Here is a 21,308-nt window from a genome sequence, read left to right on the forward strand (position 1 = left end):
CTTTTCCACTGGAAAAACTCACAACTAACCCATCAACTAGAAGCTCCATTCGATATCATTATACAAGTGTTTCATGAAGAAATATGAGACATGTCAACAGATGGGTCAGGATCTAGTCCTCCAATATGCCATTTGTTGGTCAAAACTGATCAGTCCTTCACATTACAGATACTATTCTTGATATCACTTAAATCAATGGGTCCTTGAGAACTAGAGAACCTACATTAAGTTGTCAAGGGGGATGTGACGTTAGAACATCATGTGAATGTTAAGCGTGCATGACTAGAATGGCATACCGTCTCTTATAAATATATAAATTATAAAATATATAAATATATATATTTATAATATATATAAATTTATAAAATTTATAAAATTTATAAAATTATATATATATAAAATATATAAATATATAAATATATAAAATATATAAAATATATAAAATTATAAATATATAAATTATAAAGCTTACAGATTTATAATTAATGATTTGCTAATAATGTATTAAAAGGGCAATTCTTAAAAAAAAAGACTATAGTAATAAATATTTTTGATTTTGACCTTCTGAATAAAATCGTGATTTTCCTTTCAATCTGGAAATCAGTTTAGTTTTCCAGCCAAGGAGAATGCATACACCAGCTAGGATGAGAGTAAATTAGAAAGGAAATTGAAAAATCATATTTTTGCTAGGTCAAGTAAGTTCCATTGAAGAAGGCTGACTCACTGAAAGCTTAGTACAGGGACAACAAATGTTCTTTCTGCCACCAGACAAAATAAGTAATCAGCCAAACTGTATAAGAGTCTTCATATTTTCTTTCCTTCACACATTATACAAACCAAACAGAGAGATTACTTGCTAAAGCCTTGTGCTGCCGTTGGAACAACACTGACCACTGCTAATCATTAACTCAGCTTGAATAGGACTTTACAGTCTCCTGTAAAAGGGCATTTGAGAAGCAATTTTAAAAAACAACAACAACTAGATGGTGGGCTTTGCTTTTATTTTACCCTATCCTTTATTTTATCATCAAATTGATTATTGCTTTAAGTGGTATTACCAGCTTAGAAAAACTGTGAGATAATGCTGTTCAGAACAGCCAAGCCTGAGGGAACAATAAACTACATTTGACAACATCTTAGATGTTGTAAAAATATTCCACAAATCTATTGAAAAACAAAGATCTGAACTGACGTTATAAATAGACACAGGTAGGTCTGGGCTGTCTGAAGGGAGAAGAGGGAAGACAAGGGAAGCAGAGGTCCACTTCCTTGTTTGCTTCCTGCACTCTTCCCAAGCCCCCTGAATGAGTTATTGGAAGATCACTGAGTTCATAATTTTAAATTATCATGCTCCTGGCCGCCCCCCTCCGCCACCCATTTCAGGTTACTTTTTAGGGAAAGGTGAGTCCCTGGGAACTACAATGACTGCAGTAGTTCATAGAAGCAAAGGAGAAGCAACTACTAAGAAGAGGATAATACCAAAGGCAAAATTTTCTGGATTCACTGAAAATTCTATTCATTTATTTGCAAATCCATTTGGTTAATTATTTTTTGAGTAGCAAGTTCATGTCAAATAATATGCTTGGGAAAAGAAGTTCAACAGATAAACACACAGTTCCTGTCCTTGAGCACTTTATAATTTAGCAAAGAGACAGAAATCAGCCAAATAATCACAAACAAAAGTAAATGTCAAGGGGTTCTCTGGTGGCTGAGTGGTAGGGAATCTGCCCGCCAATGCAGGTGACAACGGGTTCAATCTCTGATCTGGGAAGAGCCCACATGCCATGGGACAACTAACCCCATGGGCTACAACTACTGAGCCTGTGCTCTGGGGCCTGGGAACCACAGCTGCTGAGCCCACGTGCCCCAGAGCCTGTGCTGGACAACGAGAGAAGGCAGCTCAATGAGAAGCCTGAGCACTGCAGCTAGAGAGCAGCCCCTGCTCAGCACGACTGCAGAAAGCCTATGCAGCAAGAAAGGCCCAGCAGAGCCAAAAATCAGTAAAACTGAAGTAATTAAATGACACAGGCACTAACGGTAGAAGTATGCCTTCCCATGAGAACATGAAATAGGTGCATTTGACCTGGATCTGGGGTGGGGGCGGTTGAAGGGAGGGTCAGGGAGGACTTACCTGGAAAAATGATGACTGAGCTAAAATCAAATAAATGTGAGATGGGCCAGACCCTTTATGAAAAACAACTTGCCAAAATTGATTTGGGTCACGTCTGAGGTCTATGTGATCTATGTGATTCCATACTCACACATCTCACCTGCATCTGAATCGTTTAAGAGATTGGTTAGAAATGGAGCTTTCAGAACCCGATTACAAATCTACTGAATCAGCAGTTCGAGAGCCAAGCATACACTCAACATTGCTGCTGCTAAGTCGCTTCAGTCGTGTCCGACTCTGTGCGACCCCATAGACGGCAGCCCACCAGGCTCCCCCGTCCCTGGAATTCTCCAGGCAAGAACACTGGAGTGGGTTGCCATTTCCTTCTCCAATGCATGAAAGTGAAAAGTGAAAGTGAAGTTGCTCAGTCGTATCTGACTCTTCATGACCCCATGGACTGCAGCCTACCAGGCTCCTCCGTCCAAGGGGTTTTCTAGGCAAGAGTACTGGAGTGGGGTGCCATCGCCTTCTCTGACATTCAACATTAGCTAATTTCATAATCAGCCCTGGCCATGATTGGCAGGACACTGAGGTAAACCAGATGGCAGAATCTGACTTTAGACTTTCTGATAGAAACCGAGTGTCCAGGCTGCCTTTCTGCCCACTAAGTCACTTGTGTGCCCACTGTATGACGGGAGCTTCTACCTTGGTTCCTGAATAATACTCCAATTTTGCCCCTGGAAGCAGGACTGCATCCTGACACTCTGCAAGAACTTTTGGTTCCCAAATAATCATCCTAATTCTTGGCAATTCCATCTCCTAGATCATTCAAACTGTCCCCTAAGTCCCTTGCTATTATGTGGTTCTGCATCAAAGGGAATATAATTTTGCTCTGAGCCAGACAGATCATGATGAACATTATAGATTTATAATGCAGCCACTGGCTACTCAACGCGTTACACACAGACCAGCAGCATCAACTTCATTTGGACAACTGTTAGAAATTCAGAATCTTAATCTTCACCCTAGACTCACTTTGGTAGACTGGTAATTACTCTCCAGATATGCCCAGGTTCTAAATCCTGGAAGCTGCGAAGGTCACCTTACATAGTAAAGTTTTCCTTAATCGTGATTAAGGATTTTGAGATTCTATATCTAATTCAGCCCTATATCTACTTACAGGTATCCTTGTAAGAAAGAGGCATACAGAGATTATACAAACAAGAGGAGAAACCACTATAAAGACAGAGGCAGAGGGAGAGAAGTGATTCAGCTGCAAGCCCAGGAATAACAGCTATGGCTCCTTCCTACAGAGCCTCCGGAGAGACGGCACAGCCCCACTGACATGTGAGTTTCAGCCCAGTGAGACTAGTATCGAACTTGTGGCCTCAGAGAACACATTTCTAACGTTTTAAGTCACCCAATGTGTCAATATTTGTTACAGTAGCTATAGAAAACTAATACACTGAATCAGATCTGCATTTTAACAAGATCCACAGGAGACTGAAATACACTGAAATTAGAGACAGTGGATCTAACCGTACCAGAACTGCCAATCAAACCCAAGTTCGCCCCCACCTGTTTGGGCCATAATTTGGAGAGCCAACCTCTTTCTAAGACACAAGAAAACAAATACTCAATAACCAACTATCAGTTATCAACTGAAACCTGAAATTAGGTGAGGCTTGGGTTTCAAAATACGGTGAAAGTGTGAAAGTAAAAGTGTTCGTTGCTCAGACTATAGTCGACCAGGCTCCTCTCTGTCCATGGAATTCTCCAAGCAAGAATACTGGAGTGGGTAGCCAGTCCCTTCCAGGGATCTTTCTGAACCCAGGATTGAAGCTGGGTCTCCTGCATTGTAGGCATATTCTTTACCATCTGAATCACCAGGGAAGCCCTTAAAATAGGGAATTCCTTTTGAAAGGAAAAAAAATTTTTTTGAGACAATCTGATCCATACGTGAGGAATGCATTATCGATAGGCCTCAATGTACTATAATACATAGACCACCTAACTTGTACTGCAAAAGCACACTAGAATAAACTTCACTGGAAGAGATCTACAGATTCCTGAAATGCTCTCTGGAAATGGCACATTATTTTAAATGGAATTGTGGCATTCTTCACCTTGAATTATTTGTAGATTCTATGAGTGAAAACATTATTTTCTAGAAAAACACAAAAGTATAATTTGCTTATCTAAAAGTACATAATGTTGATATTAATGCCAGTCTTTTATATTGAGAGTAATTATTAAGTATTAAATTGGGAAGGCTTAAATGAAAAGCAAAGTCACCACACTTTAGAACAAGAAGAACTGGTCCCTTTCCAAGTAGCTGTATCCAAAATCTGGTGGCCCTGTTTGAACTTTATTATGCAACTCTTGTGAGGATCTTCTGAAACACATATATTTCTTTCCTGAGGCACAAAGCTGGTCAGGATATTTGAGTTAAATGTTAGGGTTAATAATTTTTTAAAAGGTCATTTTTTCCATAAGATAATGACAGTGAGTCCCCAAATCATCATATACTGATTACCAAGTTAGACGAAAACTTGGGGTGGGAATAAGGAGGAGGGGGCAGAGCTTGGATCTGTTGTGAAAGGATAGTACCTGCTCTTCTCGGCTAGTTTTAGAGACAGATAGCAGCCACGGAATCCTCTCAGAGAATCCCAATCAATCAATACAGCAGGCAGGGGATGGGCTTCTCACCAACTCTGTCAATTGGCAGATATTGATTACTGGACTATGATACAGCTGGTAGGTCTGAGATATGGAAGTCAGCACAAGCAGTGGTGAAACATATAGTAGCTACTCTCAAAAGTTCTACCTGCTGCTGTAGGACCTGACATTAAGTACTCAGATGCAGAGACAGGACTTATAGGTCCCACTTGTGCTTCATGGTAGGAGTAAACACAGGTTTCATTAATTGTAACTTACCAAACCATTCAAAAGCAATGGTCTGAAGGCTTCCCTTCAGGCTCATCTTATCATTCAATCTTTTCCAGCAATACTTAACAGAGAAAAGGGCAGCTTCTTTTACTTCCTTAAACCTTATTTTATTTCATCTCTATTCATCAATCAAATGAGAAAAAAAAAGTCTCTACTCATTTTTTCCCAGTTTGTGTCCTTTCCCAAGAGCCTGCAGCTACAGAAATATGTTTCTTTGCAGACTAGCCTCCTGGTAGAACTGTCCAGCAGCTCACACTATACTAATTAGAATTAGCAAGGCAAACTGGAAGCTCTACTGGAATGATTTTTTTTTTCCCCTTAATAGGCGGAAGAGAGGTTGCTGGGTTGCTGTTTTTTAATTTGCTTATGATCATAAAAGGGGCTGTTAGGTGTGAAATGAAAGCATGTACCTGACTCAATGCAATGTAATCTAATACAATTTTCCTAACATATTTAATTACTGGGCTCCCTAATTACACAATCAGAAATGTTTTTCATGAGTGGAAATCTCTGGATTTTTTTTTTCCAGTTGAAAATAAGGCTACCCATGCAACTGTGCATCTAAATAAATATTCAAATAGGAACAAAAGGTGGTCTCAGATGAATTTTTACTGAGGCAGTCTTGGTAACCACTTTTCACAGCCTACATTCCAGGTTAGACGTGATACTGTTGTATATTCTTAGTTTTTTTTTTTTTAGATGCAGCATTAAATCCTTAACTAGTCTGAACACTTTCTGAGGGTTGATCATTTACTCTTCTCTGTTTTCTTCAGTTCTGAAAACATTCAAAAATCAGTCACTGCTTACTGGATGTTTATTGTTTATTGATGAAGTGGCTATCCATGAGAAAATCCTCAAAAATCAAAGGTTTCATCTTTCAAATGTACTAGTCACTTGAATAATTTTTATTTTGTCCAATGACAGAATTGATCTTGAATTTCTTGACAGATTTTATTAGATGAGGCAGTTTAATCAATGGGAATGTACAAGCATTCCATGAGTAAACACAGACTAATTAGCAAACTTCTCTCTAAAATTCTTTTCTTCGAACTCAAATATGACAGAATTGTAACACACACATGCATGTGTGCACGCACACACACACACACTTTTCTTTACCGACTGCTGAAGAAAGGGAAAGTGTTAATTGCACCATAATGTCCAACTCTTTGTGACCCCATGGACTGTAGCCCACCAGGCTCCTCTGTTCATGGAATTCTCCAGGCAAGAATGCTGGAGTGGGTAGCCATTCCCTTCTCCAGGGGAATCGGGCTTCCCTGGTGGTTCAGATGGTAAAGGATTTGCCTGCAATGCAGGAGACCTGGGTTCAGTCCCCGGGTCAGGAAGATCCCTTGGAGAAAGGAATGGCCACCCACTCCAGTATTCTTGCCTGGAGAATTTCACAGACTGAGAAGCCTGGCCTACTGACAGCTACCTATTTGTTAAACCAGTTCATGCAATTATTCTCTACCATAATTTCTACGTAGTTTGACAACATCCCATCTGTGATCACCTCTGCGAAACCATTCTGATTTTTTAAAATTTATTTATTTTTAATTGCAGGATAATTGCTTTACAATATTGCACTTGTTTCTGCCATACATCAACATGATTCAGTCACAAGTATACATATATCCCCTTCTACTTGAACCTCCTCCCACCTCCCACCCTCTAGGTTGTCAGAGATCGCCAGTCTGAGTTCCCTGAGTCATACAGCGGGCTGTCTACTGTACATATGGAAGCTGCATGTTTCCATGCTACTCTTTCCATTTGTCATATGTCCTCTTTCCCCCACGCTGTTCCCATAAGTCTGTTCTCTGTCTGCGTCTCAACTGCTGCCCTGCAAATAGGTTCATTAGTACATCTTTCTAGATTCCATATACATATGTTAACATGTGATATTTGTTTTTCTCTTTCCGACTTACTTCACTCTGTGCAATGGGCTTTACAGTCATGTATTTCATTAGATAACTGACTCAAATGCACGCCTTTTTATATCATTCTGAATTTTTAAAAAACCATCTTCAGTATATACCCTGACTATCAGTTGTTTCAGGTCTGACAATCACGTGTCAACATTCCTGGTACTCGACAGAGAGTACGTGTTCCAGAAAATTTTGAAGTATTAAAAAAAGGTACCTCATTTCCTTTCCCTTTCTATAATTATTATTGGGGAGCTAATACCACCCCAGTACCTCAGGTCTAAATGCTGGGTTACAGAGGAAAACAGAAGAAAGCACAATGCCTACAGAGCTCATAAAATCAGACCAAAAATTAATCTACGTGGGCAAGCTTTATAAACCTTTGTGTCTGGTGACACAGTTTTAGATTTCAGCTTCACACCCAGAGTACTGACAGATACAGCAGCTGAGCAGTATTATAGAGAGGAGAATTGATTTTTACTAATGCATGGCACAAGTGTAGCATTTTATACTAAGCAATTAGGTTTTGGCAAGGAAATCTCTGTGTTGAAAAGGAACATATATATATATTTTTTGACAGAAGCCTTTTCTTCACTGGGGTAAAATACTGTTTTCACAATCAAAATGTTCAGAGAATGTATGAAAGTAAAGAGAACAATAATATCCTCCTTATGTGACTTGTGACCCACAACAGATGGCATGTGCAGGGCAATGAAAATGAGTCAGAGGTTCCCTAAGACTTTGATCCTAATTTCACACAATTCCACCTGCTCTCCAAGTGAACATGGTGATGGAGGAAAACCTCCCCAAGCCTCAATTTCCTCTCTTGTGAAACGGAAAGCTCACTGATAACTGATGTTTTTCTGTTCCTCTCCTAAAACCTGGATTTACAAGTTTGACCTCCTAGATGTATCTGTGCCTGATGTTGAAACCAAAAAAAATTCTCAGCAACAGTCACACCTATTTTGGTCTGATCACTATTGAGCAGGAAAAACAATTTTTATATGTGTGTATGTATAAAACTCTGTAAACACAGAGTTCTTAAGGGCCTTGAGAATTTATCTCAAGGCTCCACAGAGGAGCCTGGTGGGCTACAGTCCATGGGGTCGCAAAGAGTTGGGACAGGACTGAGCGGCTAATATAACACACACCCTCTCCCACCAGTGAGAAGGGCGGCCCTCAAGTCATTCCTCACTGACCTTCATCCCATCCTGTTTCTAAGTAACTCCAAGTACACCTCACCACTCTACAACATTCATACTTAGAAAATTTCTTTCTTGAATCAAAAAGTAGCAGTTCTTAAGTTTTACAATGTTCTTTTCTGATGATGCATAATACCATTTTGTGCCTTTTACCATTTAAACTTCATTTTGATTTTTTGACTCCCTCACAACTTTTGCACTTGACTGTACAACAGTATTTGTGAAGGGAAAAGAAAAGGCAGGGCGCCTGGCCTGGTAAATGCCTGCTTTATACTGTAAATCACACAGAATAAAGGGTTGTATTATTCTCTTTTGTTAGGTACTGCAACACAATTTCTCTCACTCCAGGTTACTCAAACCTTTCGCTATGAAAGCTGACTCAAATGAGACCCTTTTTCGGTCTTGTTTGTCTTGTCGCCTTCACCTGCAGTAGTGAGCAATGTGGTAAGTTCATAGCAGCTGCTTAACACAACTGACAACTGACCAATTGCTAGGGCACACCAGTTCATGAATACCCAGTTAGCAATTCACCAAATAAGAAAACCATTCCTCTCTAGACTGTCGAACGACAGGACTGGCTGTGAGACAAAACGTCAGTTCATCTAGAGGAACTCGTATTGTTCCCACCTTATATACCCAGCCAAAACCAAAAGCCACTTATATAAAAATCTGATTTAGAATTTATTCAGAAGATTTTGTACCTTTAAAATATTCACAGTATCATCAAAAACTAAGGGAAGTAACCATACATTCAGGAATTCCCCTGTGGCTTGGTGGTAAAGAATCCACCCGTTAATGCAGGAGACACAGGTTCCATTCCTGAGTCAGGACAATCCCCTGGAGGAGGGCATGACAACCCACTGCAGTATCCTTGCCTGGAGAATCCCATGGACAGGAGCCTGGCGGGCTACAGTCCATGGGGTCACAAAAGAGTCAAATACAACTTGGCGACTAAACAGCCGCCACCGTATAGTCTTGGGCTATTATTAAAAAGATGACTGTTATCAGTGTTACAGATTTTTTAACCCCTAGACTAAAAGTTCAAGTCCTGTTTTAGTTTAACTTAATTGTTGTTTACATGGCACAGAAAAAATGAAAAAAAAAAATCTTTTCTTACTACCTTCTTACTAATCAACACTATCACTTGAATCTCAATCTTTATTTTTCAAATAAAACATTGGCTTAGTGCAGCCAAATAGTGGAACATATGTTCTTTAAAAAAAGAACATTATAACCAGGTTCTCATTATAACCAGAATTTCTGTTTTTTCCCCAGAAGAAATTACCTATAAATCTGATCAGTTCAGTTCAGTCACTCAGTCGTGTCCGACTTTTTGTGACCCCAGAAATCACAACACACCAGGCCTCCCTGTCCATCAACTCCCAGAGTTCACTCAGACTCATGTCCATCGAGTCAGTGATGCCATCCATCCAGCCATTTCATCCTCTGTCGTCCCCTTCTCCTCCTGCCCCCAATCCCTCCCAGGATCAGAGTCTTTTCCAATGAGTCAACTCTTCGCATGAGGTGGCCAAAGTACTGGAGTTTCAGCTTCAGCATCATCCTTCCAAAGAAATCCCAGGGCTGATCTCCTTCAGAATGGACTGGTTGGATCTCCTTGCAGTCCAAGCAGTTGCTATTCATTAAAACACAGTAAAACCCACTGAGATGAGAATACTTAGGTTACGAACACTTTGAGTAAAACCAAGGCACACAGATGTGGAGCAGATTTTTGATCAGAATCTTCTGTCGTTGTTGTTCAGTCACAGAGTTGTGTCCGACTCTTTGAGGCCCCATGGACTACATCACACCAGGCATCCCTGAGCACATGCTTATCAGGCCTATTCCTGCTGCTGCTAAGTCACTCAGTCGTGTCCGACTCTGTGCGACCTCATAGACAGCAGCCCACCAGGCTCCCCCATCCCTGGGATTCTCCAGGTAGGAACACTGGAGTGGGTTGCCATTTCCTTCTCCAATGCATGAAAGTGAAAAGCGAAAGTGAAGTTGCTCAGTCGTGTCCGACTCTTCGTGACCCCATGGACTGCAGCCTACCAGCCGCCTCCGTCCATGGGATTTTCCAGGCAAGAGTACTGGAATGGGGTGCCATTGCCTTCTCCGAGGCCTATTCCTACACAGAACCTAAACTATCTCTAGGGCTATGCTCAGGAAATAGTTTTTAATTGCAGGTGATTATATTTAAATTTTCAAATCTTTGTTCTTAATGGTTCAAGAGAGATGAAATTGAGAAGCTTAGGTCAAAGACGTGGATAAGAGTGTCTTCCAAGATGCATCAAAAAGAAAGTACAATGCTAAGAAAAATGCATACTGTACACAAAATGCCTAGTCTAATGGCTGATACGCTTAGGACTCAAAATATCCTTCCTAGTCGAAAGAAGGAACACGTTCTAGTCACTGACAAGTTTGTCAGGAAATAGTCTATCCAGTAAAGGTCAACGTACTTTATACTTAATCCAGTCAGCACCTCTAAATCATCCTGTCTTGATTTTCTAGTGATATGTACCTGAGACGATCACAACAGCACAACAATCATATACAAGGGGATAATTAAAGCCAATGTTCTGATATATAATACAGTTAGGATAATACAGTTAGGATAACGCACTGAAGGAACTAACCGTTTATGAGTTGCTCCCTTCGTTTCTAAAGTCCCTAGTCTCACAAGCAATCCTCAAAAATAATTCTCTAAAGTAGAATATATCATCACTTCCTTCAAATGAGGAGATTGGGGCTCACAGATATACTGAAATTTGTCCAGATGAAAACCAACGTTTTTGTAGTCAGGATTAGTAAATCCAATGTACTTTAAAGCCACTTGTCTCATACTATGCTGCCAACCGTTGGGAGGGAGGTTCAAGAAGGAGTGGACATGTGTGTACCTAATGGTGATTCAGGTTGATGTATGGCAAAAACCATCATAATGTTGTGAAGTAATTATCCTCCAATTAAATGAATAAATAAGCAAGCCCTATAAATCTATTATGTGGGAGTAATATTACTACCCTAAATTATATATTATTTATACCATTATATACATAATATATTATATGCTAATATATATGTAAAGCAATATATAAATAATACACATTTTTTGAATATTAATATATGTGAATTCAATGTCAGAGAAGCTGTTCCAAATCTTTTCTACCTTATCTTTCAGTATAAGGCAAGAATTACTTAGAAATAAAGACTGTCTATGGACTCATTATATATACTTGGCTTTGGGTAAAAAGCTAAAAACTGACATAGAAGGAGGATTCGTGTCTGAAATGGGTTTCATTTATTCTTTGCAAACTAGGTAAATACATCTTAAGGAAGACTTAAACTGCTGCTATTATTATAGCCTTGCTTGAGGAAAGTTCCCTTTCTGCAGTTTGATTCTTTATTTTTTTCCTTCTGGAAATAAAGCTCAGGGTCTTTATATCTGGGAGAAATGGAGTTAAATTACAGAAATTTTCTGACTAGAAGGAGACAGATCTTACATTTCTGAGATGACAAAAATGAGGTCTGTGCAAGCTCAAGCACATTGTTCACAGATTGTTCACAGACAAAGGTTCAATAAGCCAGTACTGAAGAACAAAATGAGAGGCTTTTAGTGATGTTTCACTGTACTGTTTATGACTGAATCAAAGAATTTACTCTCACATGCCACACCTATATAACCATATTTCTTTTGAGAAATACTTAGTCTATCTTGAAACAGGAGTATTGACATAGGTCAAGAAGAAGGGGATACAGGTGCATACTTTTTTCATGCCTGAAGCAACTGCTAGAAACTTAAGTGCATTCATTGAATTTGCTTAAGATTAGAAATATATATCATTAACTATCTCTACTTTGCTACTTATAAATTGGCTAGAGAATATGAACATAACTGGGTATCAGACAAAAAAAAATGACACAAAGGCTCACTGTTACCAGTAGGAAAATTACTCTCTTTGTGAACCTGTACTCAGAAACGTTTAAACAGAGCTATTTTAACATTTACAACTGCGATCTAGACTTTGTAGACTCTTCGTGCACACTTGTCTTATTCTTTTCCCCAGTACACATACACACACACACGCACATGTGTCCACACACAAACACAGGATAAAGCGCTACTACGTGATGCATCCATTTTAGGCCTCAAGATAATGAAACGCCTTAGGAATACCTTTGATGTCCATTTCTTCCTTCTATCCTCATTTCATCATCTTAATATGGGTCCTCATTACCTTTTGCCTGAAAGGCTACAGTTTGGGCTTCCCAGGTGGCGCTAGTGGTAAAAACCTGCCTGCCAATACAGGAGACAAGAGATGTGGTTCAGTCCCTGAGTTGAGAAGGTGCCCTGGAGGAGGGCACAGCAACCCACTCCAGTATTCTTGCCAGGAGAATCCCATGGGCAGAGGAGCCTGGTAGGCTACAGTCCATGGGGTCACAAAGAGTGAGACATGACTGAGGCCACTTCAGTTCAGTTCAGTCGCTCAGTCGTGTCTGACTCTTTGCGACCCCAGGAATCACAGCACACAAGGCCTCCCTGTCCATCACCAACTCCCAGAGTTCACTCAGACTCACGTCCATCGAGTCCGTGATGCCATCCAGCCATCTCATCCTCTGTCGTCCCCTTCTCCTCTTGCCCCCAATCCCTCCCAGCATCAGAGTCTTTTCCAATGAGTCAACTCTTCACATGAGGTGCCCAAAGTACTGGAGCTTCAGCTTTAGCATCATTCCTTCCAAAGAAATCCCAGGGCTGATCTCCTTCAGAATGGACTGGTTGGATCTCCTTGCAGTCCAAGGGACTCTCAAGAGTCTTCTCCAACACCACAGTTCAAAAGCATCAATTCTTCGGTGCTCAGCCTTCTTCACAGTCCAACTCTCACATCCATACATGACCACAGGAAAAATCATAGCCTTGACTAGACGGACAATAGTCAGCAAAGTAATGTCTCTGCTTTTGAATATGTTATCTAGGTTGGTCATAACTTTCCTTCCAAGGAGTAAGCGTCTTTTAATTTCATGGCTGCAGTCACCATCTGCAGTGATTTTCGAGCCCCCAAAAATAGTCTGACACTGTTTCCACTGTTTCCCCATCTATTTCCCATGAAGTGGGAATGGGTGAATTTAACTCAGATGACCATTATATCTACTACTGTGGGCAGGAATCCCTCAGAAGAAATGGAGTAGCCATCATGGTCAACAAAAGAGTCCGAAATGCAGTACTTGGATGCAATCTCAAAAACGACAGAATGATCTCTGTTCATCTCCAAGGCAAACCATTCAATATCATAATAATCCAAGTCTATGCCCCAACCAGTAATGCTGAAGAAGCTGAAGTTGAACAGTTCTATGAAGACCTACAAGACCTTTTAGAACTAACACTCAAAAAAGATGTCACTTTCATTATAGGGGACTGGAATGCAAAAGTAGGAAGTCAAGAAACACCTGGTGTAACAGGCAAACTTGGCCTTGGAATGTGGAATGAAGCAGGGCAAAGGCTAATAGAGTTTTGCCAAGAAAATGCACTGGTCATAGCAAACACCCTCTTCCAAAAACACAAGAGAAGACTCTACACATGGACATCACCAGATGGTCAACACTGAAATCAGATTGATTCTATTCTTTGCAGCCAAAGATGGAGAAGCTCTATACAGTCAACCAAAACAAGACCGGGAGCTGACTGTGGCTCAGATCATGAACTCTTTATTACCAAAATCATACTCAAATTGAAGAAAGTAGGGAAAATCGCTAGACTGTTCGGGTATGACCTAAATCAAATCCCTTATGATTATGCAGTGGAAGTGAGAAATAGATTTAAGGGCCTAGATCTGATAGATAGAGTGCCTGATGAACTATGGACTGAGGTTCGTGACATTGTACAGCAGACAGGGATCAAGACAACCCCCATGGAAAAGAAATGCAAAATGGCTGTCTGAAGAGGCCTTATAAACAGCTGTGAAAAGAAGAGAGGCGAAAAGCAAAGGAGAAAAGGAAAGATATAAGCATCTGAATGCAGAGTTCCAAAGAATAGCAAGAAGAGATAAGAAAGCCTTCTTCAGCGGTCAATGCAAAGAAATAGAGGAAAACAACAGAATGGGAAAGACTAGAGATCTCTTCAAGAAAATTAGAGATATCAAGGGAACATTTCATGCAAAGATGGGCTCGATAAAGAACAACAATGGTATGGACCTACCATTAGCAGAAAACAAGAAGAGGCCACTTAGCATGCACAATTAAATTCTTGCAGTTTGAATCCAGATGTCATTGCTTTATACAAACTCTTTAGAACTATAGTTCTGTGGTGTCTATAAGCTTTTGGTGGGTTCCGGGGGTGTAACACATGAACAATAAACGCTTCGCCACCTTAGCAATCAAAGATTCCACACCTGAAGCACTGTCTTGTCTCCTGCTGCTGTTGTTGTTAGCTTGCTTTCGATCTGGTTCTCTTTCTGTGTTCCGGGTCGCCGGGATTCCTCACTCTTCTTAGCGTGTCTTCTCCTTTTTCACTGTTCAGGTTTGCTTACGCTAGTTCTTCTGGGTAGACCAGTCCTCTATCCTGTGGAAGACGTCTCTTGCCATATCAGTAAAAAGGATGTTGTGGCCATCAGCCACCAGTTACTGCAGCTGTCTCCAACTGTACACTCTGAGGGATTCAGGATGGAGGGGGAAGAAGGGCCCTAGATAATTAAGGCGCATTTCAAAGAGTCCAATCTCTTGCATCTTCTCATATAAGAAAAGTGATAAACACATTAACCTGAAGTGTCCGTTTTTTCTTTAACAGTATCTTTCGATTTTTTTGACTTTTTTTTTTTGGCAAAAACTATTTCCTGGATCCTCTCTCATCTCTTTGTATTGTCCCTCAGAGCTATATGACAGGCTGTTTCCCAGGCTTAAACTTTCATCATATCTGCTCAATAAAATATAATTCTAAACTTTTAGGTTGTGCATTGTTTCAATCCACAATCTCTTAACCAAATTCTTTCTCCTTAAACATAAATGAGTGCCATTTGTTTTTGCTTTTTTGCTTTTGCTTTTTTGCTTTCTAGAAGCCATGGGCACTTTACCAGCCTTTGGGGGCTCCTATCATGCCTTGAATTACTGTTGAATGAATGCTTCTTGTCTTATCCAGACATCCAGATGAATAGCAGAAGCTCCGTCTTCTTCACCTCTGTACTTTCTGATGGATGACAGGTAGATAGTAAATATGATACATGAGTCGAGATGATTTGACCACTGGTACAACCTCACTTGGTATGCTTCCCATGTCACGGGCTTGAATTCCAAAGTTGCAGGCAATAAGAATCAGTATCAAGTAATGGAAAGGATATCTATGATGATTTCCCTCATTACTTAGATAATTATTGTTCAGCAGAAATGTAACTTGAGTTATATATGTAATTTTAAATTTTCTAGCAGTCATAGGAAAGTTAAATGAAATAGATAAAATTAACTTCAATATATATTTTAATCCAATTTGTCTAAAATATCATTTAAATGTAATCAATATAAAAGTATTCATGAGATACTCATATGCATACACACTCTGTATGTGTGTGTGTATATATATATGTGTGTATGTGTGTGTTTGTGTGTTATATATACAAACATATACATCTGTTTTAAGTTATTAAAGTCTATGTATATTTTACACTTACAGCGTATCTCAGTTGGGACCAGCCATGCTGTAATTGCTCAGTAGCTACAGGTGGCTGGTGGTTACCATATTGGATAGTGCAAAAGTAGATCACAGATGCTAGCAGCATTGATCAATTTCTCACTTACAAAAATTACATTCTCCTCTTTTTCCTCTCCCCAGATTCCTCTTTAGATACACATAGGGTGTCGAATTTTCTTATGCATTTCCTGGCATATGCAAGTAAATGACTACAGAGGAATTCTCAGAAAGTGGGTAAGTATGCACATTATACAGGCATTATGAAGCTTCCTTAAATAACCTTAAACCATTTGCAGAAAATATTAAAACTAAAACTATTAGTTTAGTTTTGAAAGAATAAAGCAAATCATCAAATTGGTAGTCCTTCAGTAAAGGCAACATGAAAATTAGACCCACATAAGAAACAGATTCCAGGTGGAGTATTTATAACTTCGCCAAAATATTTTAACAGCCTGAATTAGCCTTTTAAATATTATTCTTTTATAAACTGTAAAAGAGAATGATCATATTTGAATCCTTCCAACTGTATTTCCCTTAACAAACCAATCTTTGTTGAAAGAATTTAAGTAATAATGAAAGACAGAATAGTCATGGGAAAAGGTTCATTTCTTGAATTTCACTGTTAACACTTATTGTTTTGTAATTGTTGATATCTATCTATATCATCTTAGTTTGAGAACTTACTAAAGACAAAAACATGAGTCTTGTCAAATGGAGATTTGATTATTTCATTTTATAATGTACTTAATTATAAAGACTCATTTTATTGTGTGTTATTCTTAGGCTCACTGGGGTAAAAATCACATAATAAAGAAAACTAATTAATTCAAACGAATCCAATTCTCCCAAAACACCTAGAATAACTTTCCTTTGTATTATACTTCTATTATAGACTTTTTTTTAAAATTCAGTAGGTTATATGATGTTGCAGAAAACAGTAGCTTTGGAAAGAGAGGCCTGCATTCTGTCTGTGCTATTTATTAGCTGAGTATCTGGCACAAGTTCTTTCCTCTCCCTGAGCCTGCTTCCTCAACTGTGAAATGTGCACAAGGGTATCTATCAATATTTTGCAAGATAATTATGAGGATTAAGTGAGAAAATATATGGACATATGTAATTTAAATTCATTAAGTACTCATCAGTTATTCACTCACTTATTTCTCAGTCTGTCCCGTTCCCTTTCCCCCTACACACTTCATAGATATTGACTTTGTAGACTCTTGCCTACTATGATTTAATAGTATCTTGTTAAGACTAAGGCATACCCAGACTTGAATACTACAAATATACTACTCTTGGACAAAATAACTAAGAGTAGACTTTCTGGTATGATTATACGCACGTAAGTACATTCTATGAGGCTGGAGACTTGGGACAATGAAAATGGAGCTCTGTTGAACTTCATCAATCGTCCTAAGACATTTCTTATTACTTATTACTCATAGTATTATATTGTGGAAGATTAATTATATGTTTCATTCATTTTGAATGGTCTTATAAGTTAATATTTTCTTCCCAACTAGACTGTAAAGTTGTAGCAACCTAACAGTCTACTCCTGGAGTCTCTACAGTGTCCTGGGCACAGAGTAGCTTATAAGGTAGGCATTTTAAAAGTGCTTTAGTTAACTGACTGACATCAAAAGAACTCCATTCACATAAAGCTTATTGTATTGCAGTTGGCCATGAGTTACGCCATTCCAATGAGTTACTCAGAGATTCAGTAGAGTTATTAAAGCCATAATGAAAACAAATTAATTAATGGAAACTAATTAATTCTCTAAAATACCTGGAAAATGTTACTTCAGAGTGAAAAGAGAAAGGAAATTAATGTGACTACAAATGTCTGATTAAGTGCTAGAGTAAGGGACACAATGTGATCCATGAAATCACAGTTCTTACTCCAAGCTTCATTTATATCCCATCAAAAGATTTGCAAACTTTAAACAGAATTCTTATTGCACACAAGAGAGTGAGGAAAAGCTTCGGTAAATGTTGTACAATATGTCACACTTTACAGTTCAGTTCAGTTCAGTTGCTCAGTTGTGTCCGACTCTTTGCGACACCGTGATCGCAGCACGCCAGGCCTCCCTGTCCATCACACTTTTACATATTGTGAATTATTTCTATCAAATGCGAAAGGTGCACTGCAAAATGGAGTTTGCCTATACTCCATTACAGTATTCTATGAAGACCTTAAGGGCACCTGGAATTATTTAGTCTGTTCACAGTAAAACTATTCTCTGCCTCAGTTAGCACTGTTCCAATAATTGTTCCAAAATTAACTTGATATTTGCTCATGAAATTGTACGCCATTGAAGACTAGGGTAAATGCCATACTCTGTGCAATATATTTCACTTACAGAAAAAAAAAAAACAGTTTTATTACCCTCTACCCTGTTTTATCTTCTATTTATAAGTTTATTTGGTATACACACTTTAGCCCATCTTTGTGCCAGAAGATTATCACTGTCCGATCAATTTTGTATTCTCCATAACAATTAGCACAGCTACTCAAACACACACACACATTTATGGAAAATACTAGCAGCCATCAGTGATTTTCACAATTATGTATTGAGACTGTTCCAGGTGTTGCAGGTATAGCATCAAAAAGACTAACTAAATCCCTGCCTTCATGGTACTGATTTTCTCCTTTTTACTGGGAAGATGTGTAAAGCAGCTCCTTGTAGGAAACCACCCTCACCAGGAAGCCCCTTTTCGTGTCACTTTAGCAAAGCTACATTGAAACTAATTTTTAAACCAGGCATCAATACTTTACTCATCTCTGATTCAAGCATTCCTTTCAAATATTTTGATCACACAATACCATGCCTAACTTGTCAGTTCCTTCCATAGATCAAAGAAGTGGAAATGAAGAGTAAATAATTACCAGATGACCAGATCTCTTACCTAGATTCCCCTTCAGTAATCTCCCAAACTGTGGGAACATGGTAACATCTAGAGGAAGATCACAAGGAGTCAAGGAGCCTGCAGACAGGAGGGGGTGACAATGGCTCCGACCCTCTATCTCAGTGATTAACTGAAATTACTCGTTGCCCTTTAAAACTTGCAATGTCAACCAGAATCTTGGGAGGTGGTTTCAAGGGACACTGAATCCACCATCTCCCTAGATTGCCAGCATTATAACGTAAGCACCTTTTTCTGTTACCATTTGTGAGTATGTAATTGATTTTGTAAGTGGTGAGCAGCAGAGCATGATTCGCCTGGTAACTGGTGATGCTGGTTGAAGTTGACAATATATTAACAATAATACAGAAAACTTTAGTTATAAGCACTATCAGAAAAGTGAGACAGGATATGTTGCAGAGTGACTTTGTTGGGGTCAAGTGTACTTTACACTGGGTGGTTAAGGAAGACCTCTTTGAAGCCAAAATACCTAAACTCAGAAATAAATACAGAGAAGCTAACTATGAGATAGTCCTAAGAAAGACCATTCCAAGTGGTGGAAATATTTGCACAAAAACGAGAATAAGGAAGGAGAGGAGTAGCATCCGTTCATAAGGGAGCATTATCCGTTCATAAGGGGAGAGACTGTTAACATTGAAACTAACGGGTCACTGCATGGATTTTAGTCTGAATGCAACAACTGAAAGGGTTTTATCTGGAGATCAAGGACTTCAGTACCTGATTAATATTCTTTTGAAAGATTTCTCCAACTACTATGTGAAGACAGAATTGAGGGAGTCATAGTATAGGGACTGGAAAAGAACTGGCAACCCTCGACAGTATTCTAGAGTGGAAAATTCCATGGACAGAGGTTCCTGGCACACTACAGTCCATGGGGTCGCAAAGGGCTGGATACGACTGAGCGACTTCACTTTCTTTCTTTAGCAGAGGGACAGAGATGGTGGTTTGGATAGAACATCCAAGTACAGACAGAGAAAAGCGAGCACACTGAAGGCTTATTTGGTAGAACAAGTTTTATGTGTTGAGAGAGAAAACAAACAGGAATCAAGGATGATTCTCTGGTTTTAGAATGATCAACAGAGCAAATGAAACTTCCATTTAGTGAGACGGGAACAGATGAAGAAAGATAAGATTAAACAGAATTCAAGATTGGCATGGTACATACTTCTTTGAAGTATTATTGGTATTTCATAGATAAAGAATCAAGACTCCAAAAAGTTAGTATACTTGCCTACATTCATACTTTTGAGTTTGGATTTGAATAAATTTTTGCTGATTTTAAAGTCCATGCCTTTTTTTTCACTCTAGTCTTCTGGTGCTCTTTGCACTCATTTTTGACAGAATGAAAATGACTTTACACATGTTCGAATTATAAAATGTCACAGCTGAGATATTATCTATATATTTCTTATGTAGAAATACTTTTATCTAAAAAATATTTTGTATGTGGCAAATAGACATACCACTGTGTAAACTGAAAAGCAAATGTATCTTCAACTGAACCTAATTCTTGTCAGCTACATCATTACAGGTTGAAATGGATTCAAAATATGCAAAAGGTAAAATAATAGGTGTGGTCCTATTAACTTTGTGCAAATAATGTCAAAGCTAAATGGGAAAGTAATCATATTTCTAATATTCTAATATTATGAAATAAAAATGGTAAGATCCAAGGGAATTCTCAGTATATTACCCATTAGGCCTTCATTGTCTATGGTTCACTCATATTTATAAGTAGCTGGTGTCCACTGTAGAGGCCACATGTGAGCTCTCTGGAGAGCCCTTAGAGCAAGGATGGGATGTACGATATATTTTTTCTGCCAATCCAATTAATTTTTCAGTTGCATTAATGTAAGAATTTAACTGAACAGTCACTACTTAATCACTAAATTTTAGAGTATTGCTTCTTGGAAAACACATTTTCCAAATTATAAACACAGTGATTTTTTGTGAGCCATTTCAAAGGTGAGACCAATGTATTCTTCTGAAAGATGCATGTGTTCCATCATGGTGGGGGAGGAATGGTTAAAATGAGAGAGGTACAGGAAGAAAAACTGAAGCAGTAGGATACTCTACTTTTTGTGCCAAGCAGGTGATGGTTTAATCATTTCATCCTTCTTGGTGCATCTCTTTAAATGCAAAAATGTTAAAAAGTCAAAGGCGTGAATTTCTCTGTTCATAGTGAGCTAACAGAATAAAGCATAGTCATAAAATACATAAAATAACTGCCTGTGCTTAAAGGGAAATACCAGGCCCCTAAAATTAATATTTTCTTTTTTCTAATGGAAGAAAAAATGCTGTTTATATATTTTAACTCACGTAATTAAGTATTGGACAAAAAAGCTCAAGTTTCTTCCATAAAAATGGCATTTTCAGGGAAAAGGAATAGTATAGAAACAATGTCTTTAAAAAAATATTTGATACAAAATTTGTATTTCAAATTCAGAAGCATGCAAATTAAAAGCATAAGGTGATACCATTTCAAACTCATATTGTTAAGAAAGTCAAATAGTATCATGTGCTAACAA

The 21,308-nt window shown here is 38.7% G+C and overlaps 1 protein-coding gene across 1 annotated transcript in view; it reads right to left on the reverse strand.

Annotated features, from left to right (window-relative positions):
* PRKG1 (protein kinase cGMP-dependent 1) overlaps positions 1 to 21,308 on the reverse strand; it is a 1,293,658-nt gene that overhangs the window by 714,607 nt on the left and 557,743 nt on the right. The gene's annotated exons all lie outside the window — the stretch shown is intronic.

The sequence above is a fragment of the Budorcas taxicolor genome, chromosome 23 (genome assembly GCF_023091745.1).
Source record: "Budorcas taxicolor isolate Tak-1 chromosome 23, Takin1.1, whole genome shotgun sequence".
In the NCBI taxonomy this organism is placed as follows: domain Eukaryota; kingdom Metazoa; phylum Chordata; class Mammalia; order Artiodactyla; family Bovidae; genus Budorcas; species Budorcas taxicolor.